We start from the raw sequence: 26486 nt of genomic DNA on the forward strand, positions 1-26486 counted from the left end.
ACCCAGGCTCGATTCCCCAGGATGCACCTAAGCCAGATGAAGAGGTGGCGCATGCATATAGAGTTGGGATGGAGTGGCTGGAGGCCTGGTGTGCCCATCCTCTCTATCTGCCTCTTTAATAAATAAATTAATTAATTAATTAATTAAAACATTTTCCCAAAATTCCAGCTCCAGCACATCCTAACTCTGACTATATCAGCCAAATCCCCACTGCCTTCTTCAATATGGTACCCTCACACTAAGTTCATGCCCTCCCATGACTTCAGAATAGGACTTTCTTAGGAGTAGAGTCTCCACACGTATATCTAAGTGAAGAGGTGGCCGCACTAGACGGTCCATTCAAGATGGGTGCCTGGAGAAAGAGCAGGACTCACGCACAGACATAGAGCGAGGACACTCTGGTGAGCATGCTGCCGATGGTGGAACACAGACGGTGGAACACATGCATCCAGCACGGCCAGGGCCCTCTGAGCCAGAGGAGGCAGGGGAGACGCCCCGAGGGCCCTCGGAGGGAGCGGAGTCCTCCCCACTCCCTGATTTTCATTTCGGCTTCCTGAGCTGTCAGGAAAGACACTTCGTCTTCGTAAGGCACTTATTTGTTTGTGGCCCTTTGTGATTGTAGCTATGGAAAACGAATACAGTTTCCAGACTCAGGATACTTAGGGGACATTTCCTGTACTCATTACAAGATAAGCTTGGACCTGGAGAGTCAGTCCTTGCCTAGGAGTCATGGTTACTGGCTGCAAATTCTCTGTCCTCTCTTGGCTGTTCAACCTCTCTAGACCTCAGCTCATGCACAAGTGAAAAAGACAATTGAAAACACTGCAGTATGGGGCTGGAGAGATGGCTCAGCAGGTAGGGCACTTGCCTGCAAGGCTCAATTGGTTCAATTCCCCAGTACCTACATAAAGCCAGATGCACAAAGAGATGTATGCATCTGGAGTTCGTTTGAAATGGCTAGAAGCCCTAGTGTGCCCATTTTCTTCTCTCTCTCTCTCTCTCTCCCTCTCTCTACTTGCAAATAAATAAATAAATAATTTCAAAAAGTTTTAAAAAAGAAACTGATGTTTATTATTCCATTCATAAGCATATGAAATGCTATAATGTGAGCTTTATGTTTTATATATGTAATAACCATATGAAAACATTTTCATGAAAGACTGAGATCAAAGGAAAAGACAACTTTGATGATTTCTACAAGCAATTTAATAAGCATTCAATTTCAAATATTATTGCTACATTTGAAAGATATTTCATATGCTTTGGAATTCTAAACATTTGAAAAGTCACAAACATAATTTCTAATGGCGGAGACACAATAAATGTTTGCTCAATACACAATCACAAATTGATTTAGGATTTGAGAGTTGAGGCAGGAATTAATATAAGTGTTACAAATATTCAACTGAGCTGCCCAAATGCAAACCTGGTTGATCCTTCCACAAATTAGTAGCTGAGGAAAGGTGGGGGGAGGGAGAGCTCAGCTTCATCTCAACATCCCTTAGCCCCGATGAAGGAGAAACATGAGCAAGCTAGCTTTGACAATGCAGTGAGCCAGGAACCATCTGCCCCTGCAAACCTAGAGCTCAGCCTCTGATCCAGTCTTACCCAAGATGTCTACAAGCAATGCCGCAGCACCAGTGTGATTTCTTCCCCAGCCTAGCACATGGAGGTGGGGGAGCTGGCCCCTCCTGAGCCAGTGCCTTGAGGTCACAGACTGATCAGGTCCCTCTCCCTTACACACCTGAACTTGATGACAAAGTCCATCTTATTAAAGGGCTTGCTGCATGCCCTGCTCTCTTGATGACACTGCCCAGGCACAGGCTCTGCTGGTCCCTGCTCTTTGGGATGGGGGTTACTGTCTCTATTCCATTTTGGTTATAGTCTAGTAGATTTCCACCTCAACACCAGCATGTGACCCCCCCACCCGAGGGGAAGGAGGGCCCTTGTTACTTGCCTGGGTATTTTTCTGCTTGCTTCTTACATGTATTTTATTTGTAGTTGCTGAGACAAAACATGGATCAAAAGCAGCTGATGAACCAGACATGGTGCCACACGCCTTTAATTCTGGCACTCAGGAGGCAGAGGTAACAGGATTGCTGTATGTTTGAGGCCAGCCTGGGACTATAGTGAATTCCAGGTCAGCCTGGGCTACTGCAAAAGACCCTACCTCAAAAAAAAAAAAAACCCACAAAAATAAGAAGAAAGAATGTAATAGAAGGGAATTTTTCTTTTGGCTGGCAGTCTTGTCTCTAGGGGAGGTTCCATGATGGCAGGAGAAAACATGGCATGAGCAGAGGCTGGACGTCTCCTCTGCCTCAGCAGGCGGACAACAGCAGCAGGAGAGTGAGCTGAACTTCAGCAAAGGGGAGCTGAGCTATAAAGTCCCTAATCCCAGCCCTAGCAACACACGCCTCCTCCAGCACGGCTCTACCTCATCTCCCAAACTGCCACCAGCTGGGGACCAGTTATTCAAAAAGTGTGAGTTATGGGGGTCATCTGATTCAAGCCACCACACGCAGTTAGCCCAGAGTCAGTTCACAGTAGGAAGAGACCAAGAAATAAGGCCTGTTTATGTCTTCACTACTATGCCTCCCACACTCTAACTCTCTACTTCTTCTGGTTCATTCTCCCACTAGTCTCTCCATGCACAGCACGCAGCCCATCCTGTGTCCCTGGGCTCCTCTGTTTCCTGCTCTTGTTGAGGAATGAAGTCCAGGTTTAACAGGCAGGGGAGGGGCCGGCTGCAAGGATCGTGTGCCCTGATGGCCTCTCAGAGTGCCAGGGAGTTACCCCAAATAAATGTGCTCAAGTTCTCATTCTGCCTGAATAGCTATGCTTCAGAAAAATCTTCATCCCATTTTTATTATTTAATTGTAAAATTTAAAAAAATGAAAATAAACAATAGAAAGATTATTTTTCTATCCCAGCACCACACTGGGTTTTGTACATTTGTTCCTGTCTCATCTGTACCTACACAGATACTTTGCTGGATTCTAATCAAAAGATATATACCTTTCTATTTTTTTTTTTCATTTAACATGAACATGTTGCTATACTGTTCTGCAATTTCATACAGATTGAAAATAGCTATTATTTCTTCCAATAGACACACTGAACTTTATCCTTCCCACTACTCATGAGCATGTAGTTTTTATCAAATGATTACTAAGCTTTCTTTATGGAGCATTCTTAGATCTAGACTATTAAACAGTCTATACCTGGTAACACTTGTTCAACAGTTCCCAATACTTGTTTTAGGACATGTGTTGATTGGCTTTTCATTGCTCTGAGTAGAATAACTGACAGGTATGACTTAAGTGGGAAAGAATTATTTTGTCTGCTGGGTCCAGAGAATTCAATCTTCAGCTCGTTGGCTCCACACACTTAGACAGAATAACACAGTGGCGGGGCACATGGTAGAGAAGTACTCAGAACCAGCAAACAAGACAGAAGTGCTTGGGGATAATGCATCGATCCACACGCACCTTCCCCCAGTGACCCACTTCCTCAGCCAGACGCCCCTGAAGTTTCCACAGTGTCCACAATATGACGGCCACCAGCAGGGGACCATATTTAGACGATTCAAACTCCAACCAGAGCAGTACAGATTGGAACAGTAGGTAGCAAGAGGGTTTAGGACATAGAACTGAAAACTCCATGGTCACGGGCCATCCCTTCGGCAGCCATGCGGTGTGGGGCTGCGTGGTCAGCCTGCAGCAAGGCTGGGGAACAACGTGGTCGTGGAAGTGTGTAAAGTGCTCTTCCCTGTTAGCAATTTGTGTCTGGGAGGAGAATATGCAGTCACTGCTAAACAGTGTGTTTGGACAAAACACCTGACCAGAAGCAGCTGATGGGAGGAAAGGGCGGCTTCAGCTTCCGGACTCAACAGGAAGCTTCATCGTGGCGGGAAAGCAGGGTGAGCTGAGGATGGGCATCACCTCTCCCATGGAAGTAGTCTTAGTGCCAGGCCTGGAGCTGGGCTGGTAAACTCACAGTCCGCCCTCGGTGACACACCTCCTACAGGAAGGCTCCCCCGGCCCCCAGTCGCTGGGAATTGAGTGTTCAAAGCACACGGGGCCATGGGAGATCTCACGTTCCCAGTATACACAAGGGGAACGCAGTAGAGGCTTGCTTGGGGGATGTGGGCAATACCAGGTCTTAACCCAACTTCAGAGACGACGGGCCCAGTAGTACAAGCGCTGGGCCAGGCTCCATGATGAGGGGTACTGAAGTCACAGCCAGGCCTTCCTCCTTTTCTTACCCCATTCCTCCATGTGTGGACAAGCTGCCTTCTCACCAGCTCAGCAACGGGGAGGGGGGTGCTTCTTGTCCAGCGCAGATACTCGCATTACTTCTGCTTCCCTTTAGTCGAAGACAGTTTGTTCACTTTTTTCATGTTTCATGTTCTGCAGGGCTGGGCTACGGGCACTGCATGTGCCAGGCCAACCTCGCTGACAGTGGCAGGGCCCTGGTTTTGATTACGCTACCTGGGTTTTCAGCAGCAACAGGCGCAGAGGACTGGAGCAAACAGGCAGAAATGGGAGAAGTCGAGCCATGCACGCTCCTTGTCTCCATGGTCAGAGCCGAGACACAAAGCCCGGGCATTCTGAATGGAATCCTATGACGCTCCCATTCTTGTGACATTCCAGTCCCACAAGGCCCCTAATGAGTGGTTTGCGACTCAGGAGCTTGCTCTGAGTCTCTTTAACTGGCTTTGTGATCTGTGCTCACTTAACTTACAGCGTTTGAACATTCTAATTCTTCCCCATGGTAGTGGGCCTGATAGGAACAGAGAGACAGAAAGACCTATGGAGACCAAGGAACCCGACAGTGATGGCTTCACCCAGCAGAGGCATGACCACAAGGAGAGTTGCTGGTTATACAGGGAAGCCTGCCCATGTGGTAAGAAGTCAGGCAGATGCTTTCCAGGGATAAAAAAAACATTCCTCCTGAGTGAATACAAAGGCTGTGAGCTGAAGAGCAGGAAGAGAAGCTTGAAGAAGGAGCAGAGGAAGGAGGCCAGCAGAGGGAAGTGGACACTTGGGACAGGGGTGTATAGTTCCAGGATTTGATGTGGGAACCTTCGGGGTGACAATAATGTCTGCTGACATTTTTCAAAGGATGTAAGGAAGTTTTGGAGAATTTTGAGTGAAAACCTAACATGATGTAACCATGTGTGTGCACATATGTGTGTATGTACATATGTGTGTGCTTGCATGTATGTGTGCCCCAGGCACCTGCCTATGCAGACAGGAGATAGCTAAGGGCTGATGAGGTTATGCCAGTCAGGACAAAGATGGCGGCAGCTCCTGGGGCTGTGGATGATGGTTGGTAAAGTTGGGGTCCATTGAGCATATCAAGAACACTTAGTAGTGGGTTGAGAGATGATAACTAGAGTTGAAGGGTTCCCCAAAACACTGTAACCCTCCTTACCCTTGAAGTGTAAAACCCAAGAACCCCTTGGGTGCCTAAAATCTCCAGTGGTGTAAAGCCTTGCATGTGCCGTGTTCTATGCTATATGCACGCTCATGACAGAATGTTCAAGAAATCAGGCACAAGATAATACAGCACAGAACATGGCATGGGCAGCAAGCGGCTAGAGGTCCTGGCATGCTCATTCTCTCTCTAAATAAAAGTAAAATAAGAAATATTTTAAATTTTTCTTTTGTTTTCTTCCCCTTCTGGTTGTAATGCTCACATTCTGCATATAGGAGGAGAACCTTAAGAGCTTATGCGTAAGGAGAATTGCGGGCTTCTGGGAGCTCCTTACACCCTCTGCGAGCCAGAAGGTGCTTGGTCCCCATGACAGCCACTGCATCCTGCTCCCTGGTGAGGTCTCATGTTTCTGTCTCATTCCCGTAGCCCTAGAACCCCTACAAGGTCACCAAAGTGGAAAAGGATGAAGTGTATGTGTGTGTGGAAATCCTTTGGTTTGAAAGCTAAACCCAAGTCAGGCGTGGTGGTGCACGCCTTTAATCCCAGCACTTGGGAGGCAGAGGTAGGAGGACTACCATGAGTTCGAGGCCACCCTGAGATTACATAGTGAATTCCAGGTCAGCCTGTGCTAGAGTGAGACCCTACCTCAATAAAACCAAAATAACAATAACAATAATTAATAGTAATAATAACAAGGCTAAACCCAGCACAATGCCATGTCTACGGAGAGAAATGGTGGAGCACACTGGAATTCCATCAGAATACAGGGTGGCTTTCTCTCCAAGCAGCAAAGGAGAAACAGGAAGAGGAGATGGATGACAGACGCCCCTCCCCGCCGCCACATGCATGATCAGAGGCAACAACAGAAAGATGATGACGTGGACACAATGGTGTGCCCTCCAGATCTGGGAGATGGGTTTCACTGTAGAGCATAGAGCAGCATGGTGCAACTTTGCTGCTTCAGAAGGGGCACAGGGGAGGCGGGGGCCGGAGAAGCCGCAGCCAGTGGGACCCAGTCAGTCTTGCCCTTGCTGCCAACTGGAACCAAAGACATAATTGGTGTGGGGAACGGAGTTCAATGTCTGTTACTAACGATGTTAAATGTGGCTGAGAAGCAACAGGGCCAAATGTGCTGATGACACAAAATCACGAGGTTAATCAAGACAAGAGAGGAACGGGAGGCCGCCTCGGTGGGCTGAGCAAAACCCAGGAATTGCCTGACATGACGGCAGGTGAGTCCACGGCAGACAAGCTCAAGGTGAAACTTCTTGGAAGGATCGAATGAAACGCCTCATCTGTGCTGAAGGGCTCAGAATTAGCGGTGGCCTCCTGCGCATGAGATCTCCAAGTCCTAGCTCACGGAGAACATCTGCTCATGCAGAGAAGCAGTCAGAAGGAATGAACAAGATGTCCGGCTGTGTAAAAGAGCAGATGAGCCATGCGTGGATGATTTAAAGTCATCACTGGGCGAACCCTTAGAGAATCTCTGTAAAAACCAGGGAAGCACACATGAAAAGGGTGTGGGCACCAGTGTAACAGGGGTCACTGGGTGGCACACATGTTTAGACCTCCAATTGGCAGGAAGAGAAATTGCTGGCAGAGTTTCATATTCGCTTAGCTTCCCGTGAGTGGAGAATGTACTACGCGCGTGTGCACGAGGCAAGTCAGCTTGACTCATCTTCATTCAGGAAATGGTCGCCAGAGACGCGACGTGACATGAACATGAAATTCCAGGGAGAACGGATTTCAGGCAAACTCAATGAGGAATGCCTTCTAAGAAAACGGGCTTATGATCTGCAGGTGGCCAGCAGCTTAAGTTGGAACCAAGTGCCTGAGGAGGGGCGTAGAAGGTTCCTGCCAGCACATCTGGCCCTTCATGAAGCCACCACACAGACCTTCAATCCGTGCTCACATCCCTATGCCCCACTTTCCACCACAGGACAAATTGCCTTCCCAGGGTCTTCGCAAGTTCATTGCTTGGAAAACCTCATTCAGGAGCCTCCCCAAGCCCCCCTTTAACCTAATTAGAAATATTGACAAGTTACTCTCCTTATTCCACTGATTCCATCTTTACTGAGATACCTCCTAAGATTTTATAGATGTCACCACAGCATTGAAGTGGTGTCCTTGCTATAAACTATCTCCTTTGAACAAATCCAAGTGTGTTCTCCAGTGCCCTTTCCCCGAATGAGGCCCCCACGAAAGCCCTGCTAAGCCTCAGCGCTCAGCTCGGCACTCATGCGGCCATCCGGCATGGTTCCGGTTTGGGAACCGCAGGTCCGTATGGCCCTCTTTCTAGTTTAGATCCTAATCACAGGTGTCCTTCAAAACTCCACATTTCCCATCCCTGGAGCTCCTGTGTGGTGACCACAGCAGGCGTCTACTGCAAGCAGTCTCTTTTTTGCTGCTTAGTAGATAGCTTTCTGGCCTGACTCTTATTCCCTCTCCCCAGCCAAGCATTTATCAGGCAACCCTAATGGATCCTCTGTACATGCATGTGGCTTTGTTTGACGTCACTTTAAAATTTTCCTTTTATTTGTGAGCAGAGAGACAGAGAGAAGATATATATATGGAGAGAGAGAGAGAGAGCAAGAGATTGCCTGTAGCTGCTGCAAACAAACTCAAGACACATGTGCCACCTTGTGCATCCAAATCCACATGGGTGCTGGAGAACTGAACCTGGTTTGCCAGGCTTTGTAGGCAAGTGTCACGACCACTGAGCCATCTCCCCATCCCCTTCTTGGTTTGGTTTTGGCAGTGGATGGATGAAAGGGACATGAAGCAGCATGGACCTGTGGAATCTTCGTGTGTTTCCTTGGTCCCCTTCAGGCTGCATCTTCCTCCTCACGGTTGAGTCTGTCTGCTGATGACATGACGTGCATGAATGCATGAAGATAACTCTCAGACCGCCATGGAAGGCGTGTTCCAAGACGGATGAAGACCACACAGGTCCTGCTAACCCCAGCCTTCCTCATGTGAGCCCAGGCAAGACCTTCCTGGCCCGGCTGACCCCATACATTCTCACAGGTTTCTAGGAAATAGTATTTATGAAGCAGGCTTGTGATGCAGAAAAAGCTAGCTGGCATTGTTTGGCATCTACTGTCTTTCTCCTTCTAGAAGGTAGGCATTTCTGTTTGTTTTAGTTTTTTTTTTTTTTCTTTCCTCCTAGACTTGCCTGACACTTAGTAGACTCATGGTATTTTGGTGATAATATAAGTCACTTAATCTGTCTTAGCTACTAAATAGCTCTGGGATTAGATTTGTATGTTTGATCCACTTGGAATATTGGTTGATTATTTTCCTATAAAAGCTATAGAGAGATAGATGGTAAATATAGATGATTAATAGATTCTTTTAAAGATGTTTTTATTTATTGATTTGAGATATACACACACACAGTGTGAGTATGGACACGCCAGGGCCTTCTGCCACCGTAAACAAACTCCAGATTCATGTGCCACTTTGTGCATCTGACTTTATGTGGGTAGTTATTTGGGTAGTAAACCCAAGCCTTCAGGCTTTGCAAGCAAGCACCCTTAGCCATTGAACCATCTCTTCAGCCCCAATCAATAGGTATTTTAAAATATCTTCTTTGAGAAAGAGTGAAAGCATAAAGGAGGGAAGGAGGGAGTGAAGGAAGGAGAGAAAGAGAGACAGAATGGGCACAAATGGCTTCCAGCCACTGCAAACAAACTCTAGACACATATACCACATTGTAGACCTGGCTCTATGTGGGTACTGGGGAAGCAAACTTGGGTCCTTAGGCTTTGCTGTACCTTAACTACTGAGCCATCTCTCCAGCCCAGTTGGTAACATTTTTGATAGAGGTTATATAGCTAAGTGGCAGATAGATTGACAGAGGTGGATTAGACGGTGATAGGGAATAGACACTGAGGTGTGCGCATTATGAACACGCGGGGGACGGCAGCAGCAAGGCCCGCGGAGGCTCCCCAGCGGCGCTGTGCACGGACGTTCCTTTCACAAGTAGAGAGCACTCTTGAAGAAGGCTGCTCCTCTGTAGAGGGTTTTGAATCTGCTAGTCAGTCCATCTTGTTTTGTTTTCTTTGTATTTCTTAATACCTAAAACAGTACCTGGCATGCAGCCAGAGACTTCATAGAATTATGTTAAATTAATTCCTCCTCAAAGGCATTGAAGTTTCTGGAAAGGGTTACAACTTCATTTGAATAGAAAACCTTGTGGTTTGAAGGCCACATTTTAACCTGCTTATTCTAGGAAAGCAAAAGTGGGCTGTCAACCCAGGAAACTGAGCCCTAGAAGACCTCGCGTTTCCCCAGGACCCACATGCCGTCCACGGTGAGCTTCCCACCTGAGGGCCAAGCTTACTCGCAGCATACTGAAACAGGACTGGAAATAGAGCCATAGCCACGGACACCAGCGATCTTCTGCAGTCACTGTATCTTCATTTCCTAAGCGTTGAATTCCTTGTTAAACAACCTGTTTAAGCCGGGTGTGGTGGTGCACACCTTTAATCCCAGTACTTGGGTGGCAGAGGTAGGAGGATCTCCATAAGTTCGAGGCCACCCTGAGATGACATAGTGAATTCCAGGTCAGCCTGAGCTACAGTGAGACCCTACCTCGAAAAACCAAATAAATAAATAAAAAACCTGCTTAGATTCAGCATGCAAGTCTCTGTGTTCCAGAGCTGTGGTGCACTTTCACTACCACAAGGCGCTGGGGGACGGGGGGCTCTTCACTTCCCCCCTTCTCCACACAGTTCGCTCCACACGACCTTGGAACACCTACGGACTCAGCCCCAGAGACAGGTCTGACCAGCCCCGGAGACCACCTTGCACCTCTGAAAACATCAAGGTCTTCGCATCATCTTAACAGTCATGAGGCGAGGTGGTGTGCTGGGTGTGGATGAACGGAACCAGCCGGTCCTTTGGAACTCCGACTCCTCTCGCCTGGTCCCTTTCATCAGCTGTACCCTACCTGGCAAGGTCTCTGCTTGCAAAGCCTCCCTGCCCCAAATCTGGGTCCCAGGAGACAACCTTTCCAAGCTTGCCCGAGGCCTGTCAGAATATAGAGAAAGGAGGAAGAGGAGAAGCTGCAGAACCTACTCCCACCTCCTGCTTCAGACTGAGTTTCCTCACCCCAAGCATCTTCGGCAGATACTGGTGCCTGGCAAACTGGCATTCTTTCTGCCCTGCACAGCCTCTGTCTACCCACTGTCCCCAGTGCCAGGTTTGCCTCTTATGCCAATCTGTATAGTAATTTTCTGCTTTCTCTTCCCTGTTTGCAGCACCTGCAGTCTAGTTAGACTCAGTCTGATGCAAATCAATTCTTCTTTACTAAACCAAGGAAGACCCAAGTCTTAACAAAGCTGGAAGCATTCTGTCAAAGCTGGGTGTGAGGCTTAGGCTTATCATCCCAGCTAGTGCGGAAACGGAAGCAACAGGATCGAGGGGGGAGAGCTTGAGACCAGTCTGAACTGAGCAGCGGAGCCCAGCTCAGTAGAACATGCCAAACCAGGCGTGGTGGCACACACCTTCAGTCCCAGCCCTCGGGAGGCAGATTCAGGCTGATTGCCATGAGTTTGAGATCAGTCTGGCATACAGTTACTTGCAGGTCAGCCTGGTCTAGAGTGAGACACTGCTTCAAAATAAAAATGATAGCAAAAACAAAAGCAGCTGGACATGGTGGCTCATGCCTTTAGTCCCAACACTCGGGAGACAGAGGTAGGAGTATCGCTGAATTCAAGGCCACCCTGAGACTACACACTAAATTCAAGGTCAGCCTGGGCTAGAGGAATATCCTATCTTGAAAAAAAAAAAAATCATCAATAACAAAGGCAGAGAGAAGTCTTGCTGAAAATCGTGTATAGTACCCAACAGAGCTGGAGACTCCCCCAGAGCTTTGGTCTCCCGAATGCACGTAGCCCTGGCTTGGGTGAATGACCACAGTGGAACCCTGTCACTGCCAACAAGAATCAACCCCTGGATACGGCAGTCGCAGATGGGGAATTCAATGTTTCGACCTTTGCATCTTGAGGGACGGCAGTGAAGATCCCTCTGTGTTAGATGGGTCAGTGGGCAGCTATCGACCTTGGAATGGCACACCACATCCAATTTGGAGGGGCGAGACTTATATCAGTGGCTAATGTAGCATGAGGAGGAGCAGGCAGGACTCCAAGACAGTCATCTGAGAACACAGTCTCTGGGTAGCACTTGGCACGTGCAGTGAGTAATCAAATGCACAGTGAACAGAGACTATTACCAGCCCCAGCTCATATTAATAACCCCAGTGCTTCCCAGTGTACATAAATCCATAATGATATCAATTTTTGACAATGGAGAATTCAGTTGTTATCTCTTTGTTTTAAAGACCAGCTTACCTGGCACCTGGCCACTCCTTTGGAATATTTACTGTTTTATTGAAGCAAGCACACAGTTCACCTCTGAGGCTCCTGGACCATGTCCGAGCAGAAGCAATCAATATTGGTTAATAAGCTAGATCAGTGCTATCCGTAGTCTTTACAGCCCAGGCACACTTCATTTTATGTACAGATTGCCTATGAAAACTCGGGCTGCTGTCTTGTCTAGACAATGCCGTACATGGCTACTCAAATTAATAATGTGCCAGAATTATCTTACGCTTAATGCAGCTGGCTCTATATTGACTCTGAAAATTAAATTTACTCCATGATGCTATTGACAGCTGGGGCTCTGGCATGTTTAATGGATTTGAATGAAGCTAGGGGTGGTATCTTGTGCCTTCGAGCAAAATGTTGATAAGTCATCATTTTCATAAAAAGTGAGAAAATGCTTTCTCTATAAACATTCCGTCGCCTGGTAGACTTAATCAACGTGAGAGGTGCTGGCAGTCGGTGAACTTACCTCCGTGTTAGAAAGCAAGGGATCCTATCCCAGGCAGCCTGTAAAACAAGTGATGGATGATCATGCAGTGGGTAGTTAGGGAATCCCCATGCATCTCAAAAAGGAATTTCCATCCCAAGGAGTGAAATTGTGTCCTGTGAATTTGATTTAGACATAATGAAAATTCTCATAAATGTGTATGTCCAAAGCCAGGCCTAGACCCACAGCTCTCACAACTTCAAGCTATTTTATATCAGGGGTGGGGAGTGCTAACCAGGCACATGCTGTAGGCTCCCTTGGACTTTGGGAAGTCCTTCTTGAGAGCAAATAAAAGCAGAACTATAAGAGCAATCCAGCATGGATATTCAGGAGTGCACGTGGGCTTGGTTGAATGAGAACAAGATATGCAGTCACACACTGTCTCGGCCTTCCATTTGTGTGTCCTGCCATATGAAGGCAAGACAGAGCGTTACTCCACCTTACCTGGAAATGTGCTGTGAATCCTTCCCTTTGAGAGAGCTTGTCATGTGCAGTGTCTAAAATAATGCATTCCTGGGTAAGGTGGAGTCAAAGCCACAGGACAGCCAGTTTAAGGGCACAGACATTGGTCTGGGAGCTGGTTTGTGGATAAGAGAAGTTCATTTACCTCCCCTTTCATGGCCTCAGACCCCAGATATTTCACTGTGACATTATTAAGTGTCTTAGGGTAAAACCTGGGCTAAGGAGGCAGCTCAGAAAAGTACCTGCTTTGAAGCTTTGGAATCTGAGTCCATTCCCCAGAACCCACCTAAGAAGGATGGGTGCTGTGGAGTGCTGGGAAAGCAAAGACGGGATTGTTGGCATTTATTGGCCATTGGAAGACCGTATCTCATAAACAAAACAAAACCAAGAGTGGTGGCGCACGCCTTTAATCCCAGCACTCAGAAGGCAGAGGTAGGAGGATCACCGTGAGTTCCAGGCCATCCTGAGACTACAAAGTGAATCCCAGGTCAGCCTGGGCTAAAGCAAGACCCTACCTCGAAAAAAACAAACAAACAGCCGGGCGTGGTGGCGCACGCCTTTAATCCCAGTGCTCCAGAGGCAGAGGTAGGAGGATCACTGTGAGTTCAAGGCCACCCTGAGACTGCATAGTGAATTCCAGGATAGCCTGGGCTAGAGTGAGACCCTACCTCGAAAAATCAAAAACAAAATAAACAAAAAAAAAAACACACAAATAAGGTGTGCCGCACAGCTTACCTCTCCTCCACACATACATCCCCACACGTGCACACACCCACGTGTGAGCAAGCACATACACACGTCAAAAGTAGTAACATCTTCTTAAATCGCAAGTAGCCTTACAAAGGGGCATGGTTGTGCTTCCATCCTTCTGGGCAAAATATCCAGTTGAGCCAAATACAGCATCAGGTAGCAGCTGGGCCCTGCCTGCAGGAACGGGAGAAGAGAGCTGGCTTGCAAAGACGAGGAAAGAGGAAACAGCAGTCGGGTGTGGTTTGGCTCCTGAGTCAGCCCTGATGGGTGTCCAGCACCAGAGGACAGGGGCTTGTGGGTGAGGTCTGGGTAATGCAGAGCAAGAGAGATTGGCTGAGCACGTTGTCCTAAGCTTGCTGCTGTCAGCCCCACGTTCCCTCCACATTACAACACTGGAAACCCCAGGCAAACCAGAGTGAGATGGAAAATTCTAGACAAATGCGGGAGCTGGGGGCACACCATATTTGGGATCATTGCATCTGAGAATTTCAGACCTTGATCCTGTTGGGCTGTGTGATAATGACACCTAATACTTCCCCAAATGTTGTCACCATGGTTAGCTGCTGAGGGTGCAAGACCACAAACCAGCAGCTTATGAAAGCAGGGACGTGTCCTTTTGTTCTCCATTTCTGGTCCGGAGGAGAGTCAGCCAGGGCTCTCGGCAGGACAGAAGGGTCAGCAGTCTTCCTTGCCCAGGTCCTAGGGATTAGTGGCTCTCTTTGGAGCTCCTTGTTGAGTGGCATGTGACAGCTCCTCTCCACTCTGTCTCTGGTATTTCATGGGGTTCTCTTATATTCTGGTGTCTGAAATTTCCCCTTGTAGTCGTTAGATCAGGGCCCTCCTTAATGGAGGAATGTTTCTCACCTGGAAGTCCAATTTCCACACAAGTGTCAGATTCCCCGTTTCTTGAGATTAGCACGTCATCATATCTTTCAGGGCTGCAGTTCAAGCCAATGGGAGCCACAGGACCTCAGAGCTGCTAACTGCTTTTCTAGAAAGAGCAGCCAGGACAGCATACCTCCCTCTTATAAGTCGTCCCAGTTCTGTCCCAGAGCCATCAGCCTGCTGCTGGCTCATCCGTTCTCCGGAGTTTTCCTCTTTACCCAGGGACTCGGTGGAAGTGTGCTGTTCTATTTCAAAACAAGCTCAGGGGTGGATCCCACAGTCACCCCGGTCTATATGCTGGCTGAGTCTGGAGGCTCCTCTGTGATTTTTCAGATCCACTGTCTGGTCTTGAACACCCAAACAGCCGTTTCTGGTGCTGGGTAACACCTGTGTGCCCATGCACAGTTGGAAGAGAGACCTCCCTTTTCAAAGGAGGCTGGTTGGCCAGGCAAGGGATGTGGGCCCGCTGGGGACCAGAGGGAGAGGATGCACGTGTGCTTTTGGCTTCCCCTTTGGTCAGAACTGCTCCAGACCCACTTCTACTGTGGCTTATTTGTGGAAGAGAAGAGGGTCATGGCCTGTGGTCACTACATGCTGGCCAACTGCCATCCCCACAAAACTGACCTCAGGATACCAGGTGATGAAAGCGCTCACCTCATGTCTAATTCTCCTGCACCTGCTGGGCATGTTTGTAGCATTTGCAAATATATCACTGTCACTCCATAAGGAAAAGCCCCACATGGTTCCCACAGTGGACACATCAGGTGACGAACTGGGTCAGAATCCTATGGAGACCAAGGTTATGGACTCCAGTGAAAAGCTCCCACTAGTTTTTGGCTAAATGCGAGGCCACACCCACCAAATCTCTCTAAACTAAGCTTGTTCCCCTTAACTTATGGCGATCTCATTCCCACTGGAGAACCTGTTTTTCTTTTCCAGAAGGCAATGGGAACTAAAGACAACCAAAATCTATCAACAAGATAAGAATAGATTTTTTAAAAAATAGACAGCTGGCTCCCAGGCAGGAGATAACCACCCCCCCCCCCCGCCCCCCGCACATGAGCCCAGGTGAAACCGCAGAGGAATTGGCGAGATGCGTAACAGGCGCTGAGGACACTCAAAATGCACCAGAGCAGAAAGTCAGAAGCTGCACTAAGGTAGAAGTAAAGTATACCTGCCATGGCTCAGGGAGCTTTGAGGAAGAGGGAGCAGAAAGACTGTAAGAGCCATAGGGTGGAAGGGAATGTGCAGAGACATTGCTTCCCACCCCCCAACAGTGACAGACGGCCGCTCTCACGACTCATCCCCAACCCCATGTTGTATACCATCAATGCCACTGAGGAGGGACCTCAGAGGAGCGCTGACAGAGAGGAGGGAAAGCAGGATGTCAACACATGATGTGTCCATACAAACTCTCTACCTGATAAAAATAAATAAGCAAGCTGGGTATGGTGGTCCAGGCCTTTAATCCCAGCACTCAGAAGGCAGAGGCAGGAGGATTGCTATGAGTTCAAGGTCAGCCTGAGGCTACATAGTGAATTCCAGATCAGCCTGGGCTAGAGTAAGACTCTACCTCAAAAAATAAAGAAAAGGAAATAAAAAGTAAAAGCAAATTAATGGCATAAATGCAACTGTTTTGTCTTTGGGCACTGTTACATGTTTTTCTCTGATAGTTGAAAGATTACTTTGTGGTATAAAATTTTCAACCAATCTCCTACACACCTTTCTTTACTTTTGTTGTTTTTTTTGTTCTTTTTTGGTGGGGATGAGTTTTAAGGTAGGGTCTCACTCTAGCTCAGGCTGACCTGGAATGCACTCTGTAGTCTCAGGCTGGCCTCGAACTCACAGCGATCCTTCTACCTCTGCCTCCTGAGTGCTGGGATTGAAAGTTTGCTCAACCACACCTGGCTCACACCTTTATTTTCGGCTCCAAATTTTAAAAAGCATTCAGACTGGAAGTATGGGAGAAATGTTGCCACCCCAAACACCTCTTCTGGAAACCTTAATGTGCAAAACTTTTAAGTTTATATACTGAAATAAATTATTTTTAAAACAAAATTGAAAAAATTCAAAACACAAGTAAAGATGAGAATATTATGCAACGTATTGGAGCTCAGTGTCCATCAGCTGAGAACGCCCTGAGCATCAGCGAGCACTCTTGTCAGAGTGATGTCCCTTGCTAGTTAACAAGGTTTACTGGTCCAAAGTAGGTATCAATTTCCACCCCCTGCCAATCCGGGTCCAGTTTTACAGCATTTCACAATTGCTCAAGAGTGGCCTGTGTTGTTTGGGGGTTCAGAATTCTTCAAGTGAGGTTTCACTGAGCAATTAATAGACTATTTCTAAAGACAAATGGCTTCTCAGTTTAACCCAGGGCTTCATACATATGATAAGAGCTGCACTCTGTGCTCAAAAATATTTTCATTTAAAAAAGTATAGAGGTTATTACTGGGAAAGATTGTTAGATCTCCTAAATAATAGTAAAAGTGTGATGTTCAAATACAGTTGCCAAAATTTGGAATGAAACCCACGTAAAATTAAGCACTGAGTGTGGGGGAAGGGACCTAGTACGAAGAGTGGATCCTAACAGATCTATCCCATAGTCCCAGCTGGGCTCTTCAGTGAGCCTCACCTTTGAATTTCTTCGCAGAAGTTTAATCCAAATATTTGGTACCAGACTTGGTGAGAATGGATCTGCTCATTTTATTGGGAACTTGCAAGCTTGCCTCATGCTAGTGACAAGTACCTAATCAAGATAGATTATGTCTCAGAGCTACAATGGAGTCATGTCTCTGTGCGTTTCTGTATGTTGAAGAGTCTCCTTGCCTGGTCCATAGTCCTTAAGAGCATTTGTTTATGAGCTGCTATCTCTCCATGCTCCATGCTAAGTCTCCCACCTCAGCATGACTCTATTGTAAAAGAAACTGTCTGAGACCTCACTGAGTAAAGACGCAGTGTTGGCTGGGATGTTGGGAAACCAGTTCTAATGGTGCTGGTGGCCGGTTCATCATGGAGACAGTGGTTGTTAACTGCATTTCTACTCTAGGCTCTCAGCCCCACAGCGGGAGACGTGAAGCTTCCTATCAGAATTTGATTGGTCCCTTTGTGGGAAATTGCTTGGACACTGCTCCAGCCCTGCGCATCAGTGACGGTGTATGCGTAATTGGCTACTGATTCAACTGCTGCATTTGGATGCCTGCTTGTTGCAAGGGGGGTGGGGGGGGGGGGGTAAAGGGAGTCTTTTATCCCCTTCATGAGAGAGGAGCAGGCCTGGAACACCTGGGTGGAGAGGATAGAAATTCAGTGACAACCCTTTTCAAAGTGTACCTCGGGGGTGGATCAAAGTATTCTCCTCCTGGAAGTGGTAGGCCTTCTCCCCTTCATCTCAGGGGCTTTTCTGCCCCACAAGTAACTGTTCCCACATAAAGGATCCCTGTGCAGAGGTATGTCAGCGTGCCTGTGCAGAGTGTTACTCCCATGACCATGTGTGGGTGGAATGTACAGAGCGGGGCCGGCTACAAGAGGGCTGTACATCAAGAGCTCTGGAAGGCGTACAAGAGAAGAGGCTTTCAAAGGGCACGCTTCAGTGAGTGTGCATTCCTTCAGCCAGTCTATAAAAAGACTTACAGGCATGCAGTCAGCACTTGGTCCTAATTTTCCGTTGATTTCTAAGCCTCAGCTAACCGCAAGCAGTTCTGTGCGCTGCTGCTCCAAGCGGGCCTCACAGATGCGTGGCAGCAGCGGAGCCTGCCCTAAATCAGAGCAGCATGCCACAGAGAAGAAGGATGAGGAGGCCACAGTCCGGGAGCATCACACGTCATCCTCAGAGGTCCCTTGGAGAGTCTGGGCCATATTTGTGGCCAGTGATTATCAAGTTCAGCCATCAAAATACACGTCCTGGGCAACATTTGTCCTTTCAGTCTTGCTGGCATTTCTTGTCCTTCCTTTTAAACAAAACCATCCCTTTAAGTATCAATGGGAAGAAAGACATTTTTCAACTTTTATAAAATATTTTGTTTTATTTATTTATATATTTGAGAGAGAGAGAGAGAGACATAGAAAGAGGTAATGGGTGTGCTAGGGCCTTTAGCCACTGTAAATGAATTCCAGAAGCATGTGCCACCTTGCGTATCAGGCTTTTCATGGGTCCTTAGGCTTCATAGGCAAGCACCTTAACTACAAAACCACCTCTCCAGCCCAAGATTTTTTTAATATTGTTTTTTTATTTTTTGTTTATTTTTATTTATTTATTTGAGAGCGACAGAGAGAAAGAGATACAGAGAGAGAATGGGTACACCAGGGCCTCCAGCTACTGCAAACGAACTCCAGATGTGTGTGCCCCCTTGGGCAACTGGCTAATGTGGGTCCTGGGGAATCGAGCCTCGAACCAGGGTCCTTAGTCTTTACAGGCAAGAGCTTAATTGCTAAGCCATCTCTCCAGCCCCAAGATTTTTTTTTAATACAGAAAATTATAGCACTAATGGTGGTTGTTCCTTCATTAACACTTCTGTTTGCATTCGGAGCTAGTGGTCACTTCTCAAACGGGCTGGAAAGCTGAAATGCAGACACAGGCTTTGCTGCTTGCCATGGCCTCCAGCCTGGGATGCTATACCCCAGTCACTTCCCTGTGAGCAGTTCATCCTGCTTTGCTGACACAGTGAAACTCAACTCATGACTGACTTCAGGTAGAGACCAGTAGTGGGCCTCATGTCTTGAAAGGCAAGAGAGGAGACTGACGGTGGAGAATCAGGAATGTGTTGAGCTCCCCCTCGCCTGGTTAAACTTATAACTGGGCTTGTGTGGTGGGGCAGGAGCCGGCAATCTGTGACTCTCCCAATGCAGTCCTGCCCATACCTCATGTTGTTGGCCATTGTGGACTTAAAGAGAATCCTCCTGGGTCATGAAAGTCAATCTTTCCTTTTGCATAAACATGGATTGAAACCTGCAATCCATATTTAATGGAGCTCACTAGTGGAATAATCTCAATACAGTGCCAATGCTTTCATTGGTCTAACAGAGTGCTTTGTCATCTCCCATCAACAGTGATGGTGTCGCGTCATCCTCAAGTGAGTTGCCTGTCTGTTTTCAGTGCTACGAAGACCTCCTGATTCTCAGAATGTGCTCACAAGGACCATGCTACACCCTTTCCAAATTGGAGAACAGCTTGAAGATTGATCATTATTTTTTAATAATAAAAACTAAACTAGGCTTGAGAGATGGCTTGGTGGTTAAAGTGCTTGCTGTAAAGCCCAAGGACCCAGGTTCAATTCCCCAGTACCCAAGTAAAGGCAGATGCACAAAATGGTGGATGCATTCGGAGCTCATCTGCAGTGGCAGTTGGCTCGGGTACAGCCATTCTCTCTATATATATTTATCTATTTATCATCTTTCTATCTATCTCTATTCCTCTTTCTCTCTCTGTCAAATAAGTATTTTTTAAGTTGTCAAAATAAGCTAAAGTGACCATAACTCTCTCCCCTTCCTTCTTGTCTTCCTCTCTTCCAGTTCCCCCTTTCTTTCTAGTTTCCTCCCTTTCTTTTCTTCCATTTATTTCTTCTTTGCCTCTTTCTTTTTCCTGCTTTTATCTTGCTTTATAGTTCAGCTGGCCTCAAACTCCTAAGCCTCTCCTGGTCTGGAATCACAGGCGTGTGATCCCTGGCAGGCTTCACTCCTCTCCCCTCGCTTCTTTCCCCTCCCCTCATCCGATGGGATCTGGTCAGATCCAGAAGCAGTCTTTCCCATGGATTTTGTTGTTGTTGCTGGTGTTTTGTTTTTTTTTTTTTTTCAAGGCAGTGTTTCACTCTAGCCCAGAATGACATGGCATTCACTATATAGTGTCAGGCTGGCCTTGATTTCACAGAGACCTTCCTACCTCTGCCTACCCCAGTGCTAGGATTAAAGGTGTACAACACCATGCCTATTAACCAGGGATTTTATAGTAAATAAATGTTGGCAGCACAATTAAAGCTCTGTATTAACTCTACCTAATTAGTGAGTCTTGTACCCCACAGTCTTAGAATTAAAGGAACACCACTTCATGTTATTACATTGAATAAAAGTTTCCAGGCCATATGCCAAGAAGATGGGCTAACTAAAGTCCTCATTTGGAAAATACATGAAGATTGTTTGCTCAAAACGTGTTTGTTCCCACAGAGCATGGATTCTTCATGTATTTCTAGAAAAAAAGCATAACTGTCATTTTTATGAGTTCCGAGGCCTCCCGTCATGTAGGGAACTCTTTTAAGTGAGATTGAATTTGAAATTGCAATAAAAAAGAAAGAGGTTTCCACATTAGTGACTCGATGAGATTAAAACAAGCCACGATCAACGCTCCCCGTGATTTACTTATTGGAAGAACAAGCTCAGGATCTGGAAGATTCTAATTTACTTGCTGTCTCTCCCTCATTCATTAATCTGAAAACCTCACCCACGTTCTCTGCCCAGGCTTGGCAGTTCCAGTCAGTCCCTGTGCTGAAGCCACAGCACGGCAGGGGATTCACTCTCCCTGTGACTGGACTGGGAAACCTCTGTGGCTTCAGGAATAAGGAGTTTTATTTAGTCGTATGGATTCTTAATCTTTCTGTCTTTCTCTTTCTTGGAGCTCATCAGTTAAGGAGAGCACTGGGCAGAGCTGTTATCGAATACTCTATAATGTTTCTGGCACCTCAGACTGAAATGTCTCAGAGTTCCCCAGGATGTGTAAATCTCTGGGTTTTACGGTGTTTCTCTTTCTCTTTACTGCTTTCTGGTGAGCTCCATTCAGCATGACTGTGAGCTCCAAGTATTGATCTACCCATAACAGTACTTGCAGCACCAATTAGGAAATAATCTACTATGATTCTCCTTGTGTCTTTGTGGCATAATAGATGGATGTGTGTGTACAAGCATGTGTGCATTCATGTGTGTGTCTGTGCACAAATGTGTGCATATGCATGCATCCATGTGTGTGTGTGAATGTGTGTGTATATTTGTGTGTGATTGTGGGTACACACAAGGGTGCAAGCTTGTGAGTGTGTGTTCACGCATGTGTGTGTGTGTTTGCATGGGCATGCATGTGTCTGTGCATGCATATTTATGCCTGTGTGCACAAGTGCATGTGCATATGTTTGCAACTATATGTATGTGTGTGAGAGACAGCATGTGTGTCAGTGTGTGCAAGTGTGCATGTGTATGCATATTTGTGTGCATGCATGTGTGTATGTGTGCATATATGCTTGTTTCATTTGTATATACATGTGTGCACGTGTGTGTATGTATGCTTGCATGTTTGTGCACATGTGTGTTAGCGTGTGCTTATGCTTGCATGTGTGTGCATTTATGCAAGTGTACACAAACGTGTGTGCACATGTGTGTGAGTGTGTGTACGTGTGTCCTCTGCATTTGCCTTTGTGTATGTGTGTGTGCATGTGTCTCAGTGTGTGCACGTGTGCATTTGTGCATGTTTGCTTGCCTGTGTCTGTTCATGTGTGCATATACGCGTGCATGTGTGTGTGCATTTGTGCATGTGTGCATGTGTGTGTGTCCTTTGTACTTGATGCTGTGAAGTAAAACATCACACTCAGGATCTGTCTCTTTCCCGGGATACGATTGCAGACACCTTGTTACAAGTGGTGTTGAAGTCGTCGAGTCTGGCGTGAATCAGAGTTCACATGCTTGGAATTCAATAAAGCAAAATTACTTCACCAAGGCTTGGTAAGAAAAGTAAGGCTTGTGCTACTGGCATTTGGGAAGAAATAAGTGAAATTCAAGATTACATGCATAGTGAAACCTTTTACTTAGTATTCATTTATCAAAGGTCTATCTTCATTTTGTCTCAGTCAATGAAATCAAGGTTACTTTCAAATAGGAAAGAAGTACATGGGCTGGAGAGATAGCTTAGCAGCTAAGGCACTTTCCTGCAAAGCCTAAGAACCCAGGTTCAATCCCCCAAAATCCACATAAGCCATATGTACATGGGGGTGTATGCATCTGGAGTTTGTCTGCAGTGGCTAGAGACACTGGTGCACCCATTCTCTCTCTCTCTCTCTCTCTCTCTTTTTCTCATAATAAATAAAAATAAAATATATATTTAAAAGAGCACAAATGCTATATAGTGATATGAATAGGGCTGGTGTGATGGCTCAGTGGTTAAGGCGCTTGCCTGGGAAGCCTAAGGACCTTGGTTCGATTCCCCAGTACCCATGTAAGTCAGATGCACAAGGTGTCTGGAGTTCATTTGTAGCAATATAAACCAAAGAAATGCAGTGTATCAATTTCTATACAAAGCTAAAATTATAATTACGGTGCATGCTCATTTCCTGTTTTGTTTGAGAGAAGGCTTCATGTAGTCTAGGCTTGGAACTCACTGTATAGTCAAGGCTGGCCTTGAACTCTTGCCGCTATTGGTATTTTGAATGGATGGCACCATAGCTAGTCATCATGTATCTCTTCTTAGGAAGGAAATTCTTGGTGCCTGCAGATGGATGTGTACAAGGCAGGCATTCTTTGGGCTGACTGAGGCAGCACCCTGACCAAAGGGTGGATGGTGCAGGCTGGAGATGTGTCTAAGCCCCGGTCTCTCTTGAAGGACCTGCCCTCACCATTTTTCTTTCCACTTGGATTCTCTCTCTGAAACATCTCTTCTCCCACTGAAAGTAGATGATTGAACCAGGGGCCTTTCCCGCCAGCCGCTCTCATGCATCCATTTCCATCCTCCTCTTTCAGTTGAGTCCCAGGGCCTGAGCGAGTCCCAGCTGATCCCACAGCTTGCACGGCTCAGACAAAGAACGACTCACTCTGGGTCAGGGAGATGGCTCAGCTGCTTACAAAGCCTGCTGGCCTGGGTTCAATTCCCCAGGACCCATGTAAAGCCAGCATTGGCCCTGGCATGCTCCCTCCCCCCCTCTCTCCCTTTCTGAATGTATCTTCCTCTCCCTCTCCCTGTTTCTCCCTCTCCCTTTCTCTCCTTCCCCCCTCTCTCCCTCTCCCTCTCCTTGGAAATATATATATATTTAAAAGAATGACTCGCTCTAGGATGTGTCTTTCTGTAATCAGTGTGATCCCCATGTTGTTTTTTCACCTACTAGATAAGCTTTACTCAAGAATACAGTTTAGATGCTCATGGTGTGTAAATTTTTAATAAATGATCTTCTATTGTGTTTCTAGACAGCCTGCTTAACCTCAAACCTTAAGTTGGAGCTCAGACATAAAACATGACCGTGTGACTCAACACACAGGCGTGAAGCATTATGGCCTTTGTATTTCGAGATCTTTATTTTTTGGACCTGTCAGAATTTCTCTTTTAAAGAATATGTGAGCCGGGCATGGCTGTGCATGCCTTTAATCCCAGCACTCCGGAGGCAGAGATAGGAGGATCGCCATGAGTTTGAGGTCACCCTGAGACTACATAGTGAATTCCAGGTCAGCCTGAGCTAGAGTGAGACCCTACCTCAAAAAATTTAAAAAAATAATTAAAAACATAAAAAGATGTAAAGAGCTCCTAGTTACATGATAACTTTTTCCAAATAAAGATTTTGATAGAAAACAACTGCAAAATACATACCTAGGACATAAGATTTTTGTTTGTTTGTAAGGATTTGATTTTCTTGCCTTTCTTTTTTTTTTCCTCGGGGAGGAGTGTGATTTGAGGTAGGGTCTCACTCTAGCCCAGGTTGACCTGGAATTTACTATGTAGTCTCAGGGTGGCCTCAAACTCATGGCGATCCTCCTACCTCTGCTTCCCTAGTGCTGGGATTAAAGGCGTGCGCCACCACGCCCGGCTCTTTCTTTTCTTTTCACTTTACCAGTAACGGTTAGCACTGTACTTAACTGAACGGTGTTGCTCTTTATCTAATCACCACACGTATACAGCGATGGTAAACCTCGGCGAGGGACTGGCGAGTTTACACAAGTGTCACTATGCGTTTGAGTCTGGCACCGTGCCAGGGCAACTTCTTCAAATAATTAAAGCATTCTTCCCCTCGTTTTCTGCACATAATTTGTCTGTTGCTAATACTTCTATTATTGCAGAAGGAACTGGTGATTCATTAGTAAATTTTCTGAGATCTAAGAGCAGTGGATAGGCAAGATTTTTTTCCGCTATGTTGTGCCAATATTCTCTTTCTCCAATGGTTCTACTGTTAAAACACACACACACACACACACACACACACACAGCACAGAGCCTGCACAAAGGGTGTGCCTTCAATTTTTACAGATAATCAAGGGTCTTTAGTGTGCTTGGTGATTCAAATAACCATGCCAAGAAAACAAATAAATAACAAATAAATCAACACAATCCCAGGCGGATTCCAGCACTTTAGCAAGCATCTCGGTGTCCTCTCCTCCTTTCTTTACAGCTTTGCACTTCTATTTCTGACTACCTCAGTCATGACCGAACACATTCTGCCGGGCCGAGGTCCCTGCGGAGCTCTGCACGTCCTGTACTTAGACCAGCAGCCCAAAGTCCCAGCGCAGCAAGACCCCAGGGCCCAGGCCGGCTGGCCTTGCCTGTCCTCCGCACTTCGAGCCTCTTCTTTTGGAAACGGCCCCACCACTGTGCAGACACTGGGTGAAGGCCTGGGTCCTCCTTGCTGCTCCATCTCTCTTGTCTTCCATGCATCCCCTCCGAATGTCCTTCCTGCTGTCTCACTCCATCCCAGGAGGCCACGCCTGTTCTTTTCATGGTTGCTTAGTCCCACTCTCTGTGACCCCCGTAATCTCCCGTGGAGACCTGGTCAGTGGCCACCCATCCTATCCCTACCTTTGATCACCCATGAGAAATGATCTTTTTGAAACTCAATTAAGAGGCTGGAGAGTTAGCTCAGTGGTTAAGGCACTTGTCTGCAAAGCCTAAGGACCCAGCTTCAATTCCCCAGGACCCACATAAAGCCAGATGGCCAAAGTAGAGCATGAGCCTGGAGTTCATTTGCACTGGCTGGAAGCCCTGGAGTGCCCATTCTCCTGCCCCTGCCCTTCCCTCTCTTTCTCTCAAATAAAATCTTTAAAAAAAAGGATTTTTAAAATGTAAATTAAATCATGTTCCCTAACCGTAAATGCTTAAAATAGTTTAATGGAGACTTCTGTTGCGGTAATGTCTTGATGGGCCTGCTTCTGACCTAGGTCCCCCTAGCCTGTGACTGTCCCTCAGGATCAGCCAGGTCCTCACTCTCACTGGCTCCCCTCTACGACTCTGTTTCCTGCCTCCTTCCTTGGACAGGCCGCAGTCTGCTGAGTTCATTCTCAGAAGAAGTCGCTGAGTCAGGTCTGTAGGTTTGGTTCCCAGTGATTCCCCTTGTGTCTGTAAACAAAGGCCTCTGTGATGGCAAACAAACTTGGAGTCCTTTCTAGCTTCCTGCTGTTTGACAGGATTGCCGGCAATGGCCTTTTCAGAGGTGAGAAGTCACCTTTGGCCATGTCACCCTCTAAAGCTGCTAAATGGTGTTTTCATCTCTCCTTTGATGTGTTCACCACTTTTTATTTCTATCCAGGCTTCCTATGTGGCTCAGGCTGGCACTGAGGTGGAGGTGACCCTGCCTCAGCTGCCTACTGCGGGGTTACCGGTATGTTCCACAGCACCTGCTCGTGACCTGCACACCCACGGGGGAGGGGCGAGACCACTGGAGACAGCTCTCGGCATTGCCCCACGGGCGTTATAGCACAGTGAGACACAGTCAACACGGAATGCTTCAGGCTTGAATACATCTATTTCTAGACTCAAAAATGTGTATCAATTTGGTCTCATAATCGCTGAGCCCAGCTGCATAGTCATAGGTAAAGGATGCCCTGACCTCGCTGTCCTGGTCCATGACACAAAATTTTAAAATGTGGCCAATTTCACAAAATATAAGGCACACAACACCTTAAGCCCAAATAAAATAAACTCTTAGGGCCTGGAGATGGCTCAGCAGTTAAAGATCTCGTCTGGAAAGCTAAAGGACCCAGGTGTGATTCCCCAAGACGCACATGAGCCAGATCACATGTGTCTGGAGTTTGTTTGCAGTGGCTGGAGGCCCTGGTGTGCCCAATCTCTCTCTCTCTCTCTCAAATTAATAAATAACAATAAAACATTAAAAAAAGACTTTTACTCTAATTAC

This window comes from Jaculus jaculus, chromosome 20 (assembly GCF_020740685.1).
Source record: "Jaculus jaculus isolate mJacJac1 chromosome 20, mJacJac1.mat.Y.cur, whole genome shotgun sequence".
Lineage (NCBI taxonomy): Eukaryota > Metazoa > Chordata > Mammalia > Rodentia > Dipodidae > Jaculus > Jaculus jaculus.